The following is a 14,627-nucleotide window of genomic DNA, read 5'->3' on the forward strand; positions in this document are numbered from 1 at the left end:
ACTTTCACTGATTAAATTCTCAATTTAATACTTAAACTGAAAGTTTGTAAACAAGCTAGGTCTTATTGTAAATTGTACTAATTTTCTGCAAATATTGGCCCAATCTATTTAATGAAATATTAAGACTGAGTTAAATTCTAAGCAAACAAAAAAACAAACTTTGCATAAACTTGGTACTAATTGCTAAATAATTAATAAAGACGAAAAACCCATATATCGTTAAGGGAACATAAAACTTTAATAAATCATATAAAAATAACAATTGACAATAAACATTTCTATAATTGATTGCTAACATTAAGTGGTTACTCGAAGACAAGACAAAATATTGTTCTCCTTAATATTTATCTTACCTAGCAAATCAAAAGATATTCAATATAGTTTAGGTGCATGCAAACACACCTCCTTCAAGCAGGTACAGAACGTAAAATTATATTGTATTGCAAATAATTCGTACCACTTTATGATCCATGCCATATATGTGTAGAAATATATATGGTCACCGTGATTGATTCACTTGTTACAAAGCATTACTTTTAATTGTTTCGTATCACTGTGAATGCAGTGGATTTATAGCACTATAGTACACAGGACAATTAATTCATAACAAAACATAATTGATAGCAGCACATAAGTGATTGCAAAATATCAAAAAGGGTCTTTATTTCGTGGCGATATATTGTTTAAAAAATAATATCGGTCTTAGCGGTGTTTATCGGCTAGTTAACACCGATTTGGAGTTTTGATACGTAGGAATTAATAACATAATACATAAACTTCCATTTTGACATGTATTGTTACTTTATTTACAACAACATTGATAGAATTCATACACAAAAATCTGGAAAAAAGGATGATCCCTCGGAAGCATCAAAACAACAAAATTGCATGAAAATTGCAGACTCGGTTTGATTGAGCCTGTACCAGAGGGATAATGAAAAAGGACAACATCCCATACGTATCAATCAATATAATAACAAATCTTATATATCAATATTTAAGAAATATATAGTCGATCTTAAAAATGATTTTTTTTAATGGATTGTTATACCTGTATGTTGATGGAAAACATGGGACATGCGCTCATTGCATGCCACCTCATTTCAAACTAAGTATGTCACGGTACTCATGGTTTTACTACTTGTGATTGGTCTACTACAATCAATTATCAAAACGATTATGTAGATATAAGTATCATGCTAAATCAAATATGCGTATTATCATTTTTACCTTAAGCTTAAATTTATAAAATGCCCACTTATTTACTTATCGTCTTCTACTGCGTTATTATAATCATGTTGATTCTATAATACAATACTTCATTTAGGGATTCTGTATTTATCTATTTTATTATTGACGTTTTTGTTTAAATTCACTGAAGTGTTATTATACTTTTCGGGTCATTCCGAGCACGTTAGTGGTGAAGATTTAATACAGCATAAGGCGGTGCTAGGAGGCGTAAGGGATGTTGCACTTTTACATTACCGCTCATGAACATACTCGATCAAATCTGGTCTACAGTTTTGATATAAAAATGTTGTTTTCATAGCATTCGAGGGACCACCTGTTTCCAATATTTATTTTCATAACATTTCTATAAAACTTAAATATAAAGTGCCCCGACGGGTATCATGTGTGGCAGGATTTTGTAAAGGCCCGTGTGTCATACACATATGTATTCCGTTAAATATATATAAAGGCTTAATATATTGTTAAACATATCACATGCATATAAATATGTTGATTTCTCTCTTGCTAATCACCTTTCCTATGATATTAGAAAATGTTGTACAGCTCAACTGTTATAATTGCTTATCATATCCTTATTACATATGCAGCTGCGACTTTATTTATCAAAAGAGCAAGACTACGAATGCACGATTATACAATATATATATCACTTTCCTGGTGCAGATTATTTATATCTCGGAAGTCTATTTCTAGTAACAGTTCATCTAGCGAACAATATTGGTCGTTAGCCTCCTAGCCTATCTTTGCATTTAGGTTGCTAAATATGTATGAAGACATATGATAAAGTTGATATCAACAGATAAACATGGAAATGATAAAAACATTTTTTATTCATGAAATGTAGAATAACGTCTATTTTCAGAACTAGAAAATAAGTGAATTTTGAAAAACATTAAACTACAAAAAAGTTTGATGTTTAAAAAAGAAGAATTTATATAAAGTGCACATTTTGTTCTTCGCACATACGTAACTTTGTCGTGTTAGATGTATCGATAGTAGTAGTTAAAAAAAAAATTAATCATTTTAAAATAAGCGAACATTCTTTTATAGATACATATTACTATCAAAAACTTCTACAAAAATAATGTTATTACAAAAATAATGTTATCATGCTGGTATTGCAGGCCTTAAAATGTATCATTCCTCCGTAACTTTATCAAATATGTATTCTATCTGTGTATATATAACTTTATATGCCATGTTTTAAAACACATTTTGCCTTAGAAACGAATTTCTTTCTTTTTGTGGGGGTGGGGGGAGGGGTGGGGAGGGCAAACATAGGAATAGTAACGTTTAGATAAGGATTTAAGGGCATGCTAGTTGCTTGTTACTGACAGAAAGAAGCATTGATTGCAAAATTGTATGTCATGGAGGTGGCAAAAGTACTCCAAATACAAAAATACAAAATACTAAATCACTAAAACTGTACTTATTGCCAAAATGAAACAGAAGCAAACGCTGATTCAGGTTTATGACCAATAAGTTTTTTGGGACTCTTAAACAGGAAACCCAATTAAAAAAAAACTTTTGAGAAATAAACTAAAAATTTAAATTCTGGGGGAAAAAATTGCTTGTGAGATGTATAATGTTACTACAATTTTTAATGCTAACATGATACATTTGTAAAACGTAGTTAGATAAATACATATTGTACATTGTATATACAACAAAAAAGAATATTGAACACATGCCTCAATTCTCCCTCTTAGCGCTCTTATCAGCAAGACTAAGCTAATATAATTTCCAGGTTATTATGACGAGACAAAGAAAAGAATTATGAGTTTGATCTGACTCATCAAATTTATTCTCTTTACATTTCTAACAGGATTATAATATGCAGGAGTATGTACTCTATGTATATGTATTTCGTAACGTAAAAATGTGCAGATGTGCCAACAAATCAGACTTTTCTTTTTTCAGAGGTTAATTCCATATTACGCTATTATCATCTGATAGTCTGAATACAATTTTCAATAAAGAAACAAATATCACCTTTAACTGTCAATTTAATTTCCAGTAAAGTAGTATTTTAGAATTTCGAAATGCAACAATATATAGTGTGTAGTCAACATCCAAATTTCAGAGATCATATCTCTACTGTAATGGACTGTCTAGAAATGTTTACCCTGGAGGGAAATGAAACTATCAGATAGATACGCCAATGAGATCAAAATGTCGTATAGTTGACAGGCAGCAGGCTATTCTATTTCTTTTCAGATTAAATGTTTAAAGAAAAGGTTGACAGTGCTTGTCGACAGATAAACAACGTTAAACTTATATAAATAGGTAAATAAAACGTTTTCTAGCCATGTGATTTAAAAATGGATGGAACATAAAAATGAAAAGAGGAATATGTATTTACGGTAATTCAAGGGGTTGTGGCAAACTTGCATTTTTAAAGTTTGTCATAAAATGAAAAAAAAAAAAGTGAAAGTACAGTTAAATTGATGCTATTAGAACTTAAAACGATATATACATGCATGTTAGAAAAGAAAAGTTAAACTTGTAAGACAACCAATATAAATACACAAGGAGGCAACTTGACTGTCGCATCATTTCCTAAAGTAACCATTGTAAGTATTAGAGTTAAGGTTTAACAATATGAAGAGTTGAAGTTATTGTTCCAAAATTGGTACAGTCTAGAAAATATATACAGCTTTACATTCAATGCTGAATCAAAGTCGTACATAGAAATGTCCATAAGACGCTTCCATCACATTTGCTGGTCACTGTGGCATTTTCATATACATAAGTTATATATATGATAGTATTACAACTGTAGTGGTGGGTTCAAATCCCGTCAGGAATATTGGATTCTTCAATGTAAGGAAACTTTCCAGTTAGTCTACTGAACGTCGGTTATACTCCTCAGGTGCCCATTCGTGCATGAAATAATGCCTAGAGGGGCATCCTGACAACTAATGCTGGAAAGTTGGTATATGATCTTTACAGTATTGGTGCGACATAAACCAAATACCCCGGTCACATATTCACGGAATACGCTTACGGAAGAGCCACGGATTAATTCCGGCATCGTCCGTAGCTACCCGTACTGGTCAGTAGCTCTCCGTATTGTAACCGTAATCAATCGTAGTAGTCCTTGTATATCCGTAGCGATCCTTGACAATTTTTGAACATGCACAAAAATTTGCTACGGAAAAATCAACTGTAGCGTATCCCTACTAGTCCGTATTAATCCGTACTGATACGTACTGGTCCGTACGAAAACCGTACTAGTCCGTACTGATTCGTAGTCCACCAACTTGTCAAGGATTTCCACGGTTTTGTACGGAGAACTACGTATTTGTACGGTTACCCTACGTATAAGCTACGGTTTTAATAAGGATTAATACGGCATTGTCACGGAATGCCACGATCGTAATACGTTGTACTACGGAGAGGCAAGGATTAGCACGGTCTTATACGGTTTATTGCGTTGCAACACGAAACAGTACGGAATGGTACGATCCACCACTGTTTAGTACGGATGAATTAAGTATCATGTACTTTTTCAAGGGTATAAATACTACCTTCTTGTTAAAAACAGATATATTTGCAGAAACATTTAATAAATGATAATTGCCATTTACTGCTGGAACTTTATATTGAAATGGCTCAGAATGCGGAGGCAGTGGTCGAGCTGCTTGATGACATACATAGAAGTAAATTTATATTACTATCGTACTACAATCATAAGTAATAGAATAACATTTAATGTTACATATTTTACAAACATTGGATCGTGAAATTGGAGTAAATATGCACATAAAACGAAGTGTCTCATAAGCCTCGGAGGCTGGCCTTTGAGTGATAATAAGATTGATTAACAAGCTTTTTACATATTTTTAAAACATAAACATCACGATAATTAATGTAATTGTAAGATGAACAGCAAATCTTAAAATTAAAAGAGAAGCAGCATTGATCAACATTTTTCATTAATGATTACTAGTCCATATCTAATCAGGTAAGAGAAGACAGACGAGATGGTGGACTAGAGATGGGCTTTTACGAAGACCGCTTCAAGTTTAGTATGAGTCTCTCATGGTCGAACTTGTTGAGGATCCAGCGTCCTTCAAGAAATTCACTTTAATCGGACCTGATGTGCCTCGGGGGTCGGACACGATTAGGCCGAGTCCTCTCCGCCAAAATCATTGAACTCTGCAATTCGCTTTCTATGTGTTCTTTTCTTTTGAGGCATTTTGAAAATGAGCAAGCAAGAGGTTGTGGACGGATGTATTAGGTCCGTATAGATCCGTGGCAATTCGTCCTTCTCCGTATCAATACGTTCTTCTCCGTATCAGACCGTACTTATTCGTACTAACCCGTGCTTATACCGTAGCAGACCGTAGTGTATCCGTAGTGCGTCCGTCCTGATTCGTGTCGCTCCGTATCAAACCGTGTCGGTCCGTAACAATCTGTGTCTCTCCGGGGGCTTTTGGTGGTAAATCCGTCGGACTCCGTACTCATACCGTTGTGTATCCGTACTGGAACCGTAGCGGACTACGAATTTTCTCATTTCCGTAGTAATCCGTGAACGATTAGACCGTAGCTCTTCCGTGGCATTATCCGTGAATATGTGACCGGGGCATAACAAATAAAATTTAAGTTCCACAGTCCCATGAAACTCAAATTAGTGGCTCTTTTACGGTCATCTCCTTGCCATGGGAAATGTTCCTTCTAAGTGTAACAAAGTTTGGCTTTTTCTTTATCATGTAATTGATCTGAGAAGATATTACACCAAGTTTCACAAAAAAGAACTTGACCTTTTTATCATGACTTAAAAAATAAAAGGGGTCAACTACTGACCATGGCCAATGTTCAATCTAAGAGTATCAATCTTTGAAAATAAGAAAATAAGTAATTTTATAAGATTGCAGACTATCAAAGTATTTCTTTTATTTCACATATTTTGGAATGAATATATAAAAAAAACATCTTGTTAAACGCGCTAAACCTTAAGGTGTTATAATAACTCAGTACTGTACATGTTTACAAAAAGTCATCATCTTTTGAAAAAAAATATTCTTGGTATTTCTTAATTGAAGGCAAGTCAAGGTCCTTATAACAAGAACAGTAATATAGGTTACTAACTATTGTTGTTTTTTAGCTCTAATGAATTTGTTATTACACATCATGCAAAATGTTGTTTTTTTATAGACAATATGCTTTTTTATAGTATTGTATTGATATATAGCATGGACACAATATTATTATTGCGGTGTTACTTTATGGCCAGTGTGTTTTCTCTGAGAAGTACGACGGTGACTGTACGGCAGTACGATGACAAAGCGCCACACTATAATGAGGCCTTATGACATTGTCAACGTTTTCCGCCACGTTTATATTAAGTGCATGCCTATCAGGAAAGCGACGTTACGATGGTGACAGTACGACAATACGATGGTGACAATACGACAGTACGATGGTGACGGTACGACAATACGATGGTGACAATACGACAGTTCGACAATGTCATAAGCCCTCATTTTATTGTGGATTCTTATATAAGACAGTACGATGGTGACAGTACGACAGAATGATTATGACAGTACGATGGTGCCAATACGACAGCATGATGGTGACAATACAACAGTACGATGGTGAAGCGCGACAGTTCGATGATGACAGTACACCAGTACAATGATGACAGTACGATTGTGACAGTATGGTGATACTGTTGTGATAATACCATCGTACCTTCGTGCTTTGCCACTGTACTGTCGTATTGTCACCATCGTATTGTCGCGCTTTGTCATCGTACTGCCGTACTGTCACCATCGTAATGTCGTACTTCTCAGAGAAAACAGACTGGCCATAAAGGATGGTAACAGTAAAACAATATGATTGGGACAATACGGCAGTACGCTGGACTATAACCATCGTAATGTCACTCTTCGCCATCATATTGTAGTAGTGTCATAATGTCATGTTTCGCGATTTTCGTTCTCGGAGAAAAAAAAAACGCACTAGCCCAATCGGAACACCGTTTTGTATTAGATTGTAAGCTTTTTTTATACTATCCTTTCAATTGTGGCAAAAAAGTCATCAATTAAACCTGATAATGTTAAGTATATCTCTATACTTCAAAACAACAGGTGTCAAGTGCCGTATGGCGGCTGCAAAATATGCCACGTACTTCACTTCAGTGTTGTCATATTTTTCTGGTCCTTTGGAATCATTGATGCTAACACTATTAAGTGTTGAGAATGAATTTCCGCTAAAGCTGGTACTGCGGGGCGTGAGGGATGTCGCACTTATTCATTATCCCTCATGTGCAAACTCAATGCAATCACAATCAAACCGAGTCTGCTATTTTCATGTAATTTTGTTGTGATTAATGCTTCCGAGGGATTACTTTGTAGAGTCGCTTTAGGTATAAAAATGCGTATCACCTATTCAATTGTTGATAAGAGTCAGCATTGTATTATATCCGTATAAGATCACTGAAGACCGCTATTTTATCATCTAGTTATTTGATCATAACGTCAATATATCATGTTTATTACGATAATCGTATTTACATGTTTTTAGGTTAAATAAACATAAGTGTCTTAATTTCAACAATGATATATGATAGTCTGATATAAATCATTATTTCAATGAGTAACAAAACTACAGTCTATTATCTTCTTATTTGAGGTAATTTTAAATAAAGTGTTGCTTTATTTCAGCAAATAATACGATTCCCCGAACTGTCTGCGCTGAAAATCAATAATTGATAAAAAAAAAATAACCCCCTCAAAGAACATACCGTCCATACTGTTTTTGTACGTACAAAGTAACTTATTTAAGTCCTTTTTTTCCATTTACTGTAATTTTACAGTCCACAAGGAAAGACAAACATGTCTAGGAAATGTTCAGTATCGGTTTTTATTGCCATTGTTTTGTCAGCTGTATCTACCTTTAATTATTTTATGTATTTTACACATTAAATCTTTCTCATAAATCTTTATTGTCTGATAATAGAGTATATCAAGACAAATGCGATTTGTCTTTTTTTAATATGTTTGTCAACTGTATTTGAGGAATAAGAATGATAAATTGAACATTATACGAATTACAGGATAAATAATACATCAACCAGATAAAAACGGAATCCCTAAAAAACGTCCAAAACGACAAAACTTAAAATGTTACAGGCTCGGTTTGATTGAGCCTGTTTCTGGTGAACATCCATAACGACACAAATAGTTGATATTTTATACCTGGTATTTTATAACGCTTTTGCGTTAATTCAAACAAGCAAACATAACCTCTATGTTCCAATTTTGTTTATCACAAAAAGTAAGTGATAATAGCAAAATGTTTAAGCATTCAGTTTTGTTATATTTTCATCTGTTTCATTTCTTTAATTATGTATACCTCTATGAATATCTAAAAATACATGAATGAACATATATTTAATATTTGTATATCATTGTGACGTACGCTTCATTTATGTTATAAATTTGTGTTCTTACAGTTCACCTAACAAAAAATATTGGCTGTTAAATTTATAAGCCGAATGTGTATCACACGTGTTAATCTATAGACACGTATAATAGTAAAATAACTGTTGCGTTCTTGTGAAAAAAAAGAAAAACCTATGATCATTTTGCACCTTTAAAAAATAATTTTACCGCATTTGTTTCTCTAATAAATCAATTTAGTTTTCTTTGTTTTTCTGGTTTCTATGCAAATTCAGTATAATTTATCTCGGCGTTCGGGCTACTTAACCAGCCTTCCTGGATGACTTACCAGTCATTACCAATTTCTCCTCAAGAAGTAAATTTTAGTGTTACAGCCGTATTAGCATTTAACCATTGATGTTTATGATTTTAAGAATAGTAAGATAATAATTCCTAGTAAGAATATGTCATATTTTATAAAGAGGATATTTCAATTTGACTGACAATTTCGTCTTATTTATTTCAACATGTTTCTTATCTCAAAGTCACTTTCTTTGTGATTTATAATGAAATCCTTTCTACGGCCATGCGCACTTTATTTCTACAATGCCAAAATTATCTAATTTCATACAACAGTACTAAACACATGATTGTCATCAAGTAATCAATAGACTCTTTGATATAATCAAACCAATTCGCTTCTAATTAAATGTATCATTGGATTCATATCAATTCCCAAAAGTATTTAATCATTGAAGAGTATAAATATGACGCCAACGCAATCTAAATACCAATAGATAATACGTGCCACAATTAGCTAACTCTTTTAATCGAACTTGTACATATTGTTAAGTTGAACAATGTGTTAAGCAACCTTTACTGGGAAGTCATTATTCAAATGTATAAAATTACCAAAAACAGAAGTGAACAACTTGTTTATTTCGGCACTTTTACATCAATTAACATTTTGTCACTTGCTTTATGTATATATGCCAATTTTAATAATGACAAATATCTGAGCATTATGAACGTCAAATGATTGCTCGATTAATAAACAAACTTTGTTATATACACTTTTTTAAAGTTTTTTTCTCCTTACCTAACGTACCTATTTATGTGCTTACTTTTTTATTTCTTGGATTAAAAATTATTAAAAGTCCTTAATTTTATTTTTTCTGAGTTTATACTTGATAATCTGATTTTTTTTAAATGGACCATTTTATCTACATTACCAATAAGTATTTTATTCATTCGAGCTTTACATATTTATTTATTTATAGTAAATATACACATCAGCAAAAGAATATAAGTCATGTTAGTATATTATGATAGGAATGCAATAAAAATACAAAAAACGTCTTTTATTTTCTTTTACAAGTAACAGTTTGTTACATTTTACTACACAGTTATTACTCATGCACTAACCCTTACTTCTAGGTTTATGGACGGTCGGTAGACTTCATGAACCACTGCTGTACATGAATAGGCTACAACACAAAGAGTCTGCAATATTTTCAGTTTTGGTTTTCGTTTAGTGTTCAATTTTACTAGTACTATTATATTGGAATTTATTAAAAGTTGTTTTACGATAAATGACTTTGTTAGGCTAAGTAAATATTTATCGGTCGTTGTATTACTTCTCATACAAACTGGCTTAAAAAAATTGAAATTGATCAGTTTAATTGATTTTTCTACATTGTACAATTAAGTCTCGTCTTTGAGGATAAACAAGCTTCTGCTTTGGAACAATCTTAAGGTCAATATCCGAGAAAGTTCATAAATAATTAGTAAGAAATTAAAGTATTTTATTGTCTACGTTGTATGCATGTTGCACGCTTGTCGGCTAGACATTTCTATTTGTGGTCATTATTCTGCTAGGTCACATTTATAGATTTCCTTAGCATCACACACTTATATAACTTTCTTAGGTAGCCATTAATATCAGGATGAGTTAAAGCAAGCTAGCGTTAAATTGATAGAGGATATTTGATTGTTTTGCATGTAAGATGCAACGCTACGCCACTCGTGAAAATATTGCATCTGGTGTACACTCAGTGAAATATATGTCAAATTTTATATGTAAAACAAATTAATTTTCTTTTTATTTCATGCTTTTTGGTAATTATAAGTATTTTTTACTGATTTTGCCGCGTTACCTCACGCATTCTCCTTTATGACGTCATAACATCATGACGTCACATCATCAATTTTGAAATATAGTTCTGTTAAATCTCTCTAATTGTGTTACATTTTTAACATGATAAATGATGACATCGACTTTTTTTCTTAAAGAAGGAACATTTACGTATGACGGCATTTATTTTTGCTTGTTATTCTTTTAGTTATGATATTCTTCTCGTCCGCATTCAGATATAGCCCGGCTACAGTGAAAATTATATTTTATAAATTTCATTAGTGGTTTATCTGAATATCACAGGCAGTCGGTGCGTGGCTTGGATAGTATACATGTTCATGACCACGCCCACTTATTTTTATAAATATTTTTTATTTCACTAATTAAATATTTCTTTCACTCAAAATGTTTTTAAAATATATTATGTTCAATAAAACAACAAAGGAAAACTGTTTTTTTTTTAAATTTCTTCCATATAGATCTATACTATAAATATAGTAAATGTAGAAAGGTTCGCCAGCGGACCTATCACCAGACCTTATGTTACCTCTCAGATCTTTGTTAATAATTGTCAACCAATTTTCACCAAATAAAGTGCAATCTACGCAGAAATGATTTTTCTTTCGAAAAATGTACAAGAATAGACCAGTTGGTACGACAAAAGATGGAATTTGAAAGCGAAAATGCATTTTTGTCTAGGTCGGACATCGCTTGACCGAGCCGAAAGTAGACGATTTTGAACATAAATCGATCTTTTTCTTAATAACAAACAAATGTCTGTGCACGCAAACAGTTAAAACAGAAAAGGCAGTTATAATACTATCGCTTACCGGTCCAAATTTAATCCAAAACATTTGCAGGTAGGCATTTTCAGTAGTTATTTGCACTAACTTTTTAAATTCCCTGACATTACATGTATACAAATGCTGACCCGGATGTACCTGATGCGTACCCCTTTTCGCGTAAAAATTGAGCGAAGATGGGTACCAGCGGGTACCGAGGATGCGTACTTCGAATATCCGGATCAGGATTTGTATACATGTCTAAAACATATTCAACATTCAATTAACATGTATAAAATGATATCAGCATAATATCAACCTGTCTTAAATTAAATTCTTGTAAAATCTTGTTAATATAATATTATAGTAGATTATTTTTGAAAGCTAAAGCGTTAAGCCGCCTTCTTGGTATTTACTCAGTTCTGTTATCTATTCACGCTATTGTGCCTCTCATTTACGATATGTTAACTATATCTTCACGACTGTAAAGAGACATTCTCTGAAGTGGAAAACAAATGTTCACGTATGATGTGGGCCAAACTGATATCATGTAAATTCCTTCAGGGGAAAGTTTATAAATGTCATTCAGAGATGTAAATTGATGCTGCTGTGTTAGGCCTGTCAAATATGGGGACTATACTGGAAACAATATACATGTATATTCAACATATTGTGTTCGTTCAAAAGGAAAATATATCAAATCATAATGTCCTATTTTTGTTTTTAAGCTTAGATATTAATAGATGTTCTGTCAGTGGGCTGAAGGTGATTAACTTGTAATTATATTTGAAGATTTTATGTTTAACCTGAGTTAACTCAAGTATATCAATGATATCAAAAAAAAATGTTAGTTTAAACAATATTTTATTTATAAGTATTACATTTACATGATAATTGACAAATAATAAATAGTACGGATTGAGTAGTAAGCTTGAAAGCTTTTTTAAAAACTCTTTCCGTAATCACTATCTCAAACAGTATGTAAAATGGTAACAATTATATGCATTTTTGAGTTAAATATACATAACATTTTCACTATAAACTTGCTTCTTTACATGTACAGGAAAGTTAGCAATTTACACTCTGGTTTTCCTAATCGAAACGACCTTAATAATAGAATATTGACATAAAAATGTGAAAGAAAACCCTATAGTTCTATAGCATAAATACACGTAAGTGATAAATGCACAGATTGGCACGTTTAAACTTTTCAAGAAAAATAATAGAACTTACAAGCATGTTTTAAAAAAATTTAAAGAAAAATAAATAAATGGAAACGTTAGTTAATTGTTGAAATTGTTGGGTAATAGATGGTAGGAAATAAGAGACAGATTTGAGAGAAAGAAAAAGAAAGACAACAGGAATGGTCACTAAAATACTATGGAGTTGATGGAACGAGTTTACAATATACTTTTGAGAAGATATTATGCATCTAAATCTCATATTTCATATTAGTCGAAAAAATAACTTTCTATTACATTTCAAAACGTTTTGTTCTGTGTAAATATGAGTGTATATGAAGGACTATTGATTCATTTAAATCGTCAGCAATTGAATTATCACCATAGAGTAAAACGTTAAGTGTGACAGTTGTTATTTCACTTAAATTATTAAGGAGGACATTTCGTTCATCTTGGTACCTTGGACACGAGAAGAAATAATGAGATGTGTTTTCTATGTCACCACATTCACATAGGGGACTTTCTATTATGTTTTTTGAAAACAAATGTTCTTTGAGAGAACTACAATGTGTTCTAAGTCGTGTGTGTATAATCTGGTATTTTCTCTCACCTACATAATAATGAGAAGGCACACTTTGAACATCTTCATTAAGTCTACTTTTGAAAATTGAAATGGATGGTGAATTTCTGTAATTAACAGGAAGATTGTTCCAGTCTTTAATTGATGATGGCAAAAATGAATGAGAATAAAGTTGTGTGTGTGACAAAATATATTTCTAGTGTTGTCTGCATTTCGTAAATTATAATCTGAAGATTCTCCTACTGTATCGGGAACTAATGAAGAGAGGTAATGAGGAGAAAGATTATTGAACATTTTTATAAAGAAGAATTTGTTTGTGTTTGTAGCGTCTTACTTTAAGGGGTTGGATGCAAGTATCTTCATAAAGATTAGAGATAGAAACTAGTTTTGTTGTACCGGTAATATTCTGCAGGCTTCAAGTTGTATTTTTTCAAGTTCAAATTCATCTTGTTGAGTTATGTTGTCCCAAACAACATCCGAGTATTCCAGAAGGGGCCGAATGAAAGAGAGATATATAGTTTCAAGTGACTTACGATCAAGAATGAATTTCAAAGATCTCATTATATAAATTCTTTGCCAGGCTTTTTTGGTAATATTTTGTATGTGAGAATGCCAATTTCCATCATTAGAAAATGTTACTCCAAGATGTTTGTGTGAGGTCACTTCATTTATTTGCACTCCGTTCATTGTCAATGGGGGATGAATTGGTTTGTTTACTTTACGAGAGATAATTACTGATTCCGTTTTACTTGGATTGAAGTCTACAAGCCAGCCATTTGCCCATTCTGTAATTTTTTTCAGATCAGAATTAAGAGTCACCGCAGCATGAAGTGGATTATCAACAATGATATATAAACTTGTATCGTCTGCAAAGAGTCTGATATATGAGTTAATGTCAAGAACAATGTCATTTATATAGATTAAAAAGAGAAGAGGGCCTAGAATGGACCCTTGAGGAACTCCGGCTGAAATAAAAACGGTTTGAGAGGAACCGCCTGGAAGAACCACCTTTTGTTTTCTATCACTGAGATAGTCACTAAACCAGTTTAAAAGCCCACCATTTATTCCAGCAGACTGAAGCTTGAAAATGAGACCTTTATGCCAGACACGATCAAAGGCTTTTGAAATATCGCAAAAGACAGCTCTCACTTCTTTTCCATCATCAAGGGCTTTGCAAAATGTATTATATATAGAAACAAGTTGATTTGTTGTTGAGTCATTGGGAACAAACCCAGATTGTAATGAAGTTATTGTGTTATTAGCAACAAAGAAATTGAATATATGCTTATGTATAATTTTTTCTAAAGA

Source organism: Ruditapes philippinarum, unplaced genomic scaffold (genome assembly GCF_026571515.1).
Source record: "Ruditapes philippinarum isolate M1 unplaced genomic scaffold, ASM2657151v2 ctg2645_1_1_1_1, whole genome shotgun sequence".
NCBI lineage: Eukaryota > Metazoa > Mollusca > Bivalvia > Venerida > Veneridae > Ruditapes > Ruditapes philippinarum.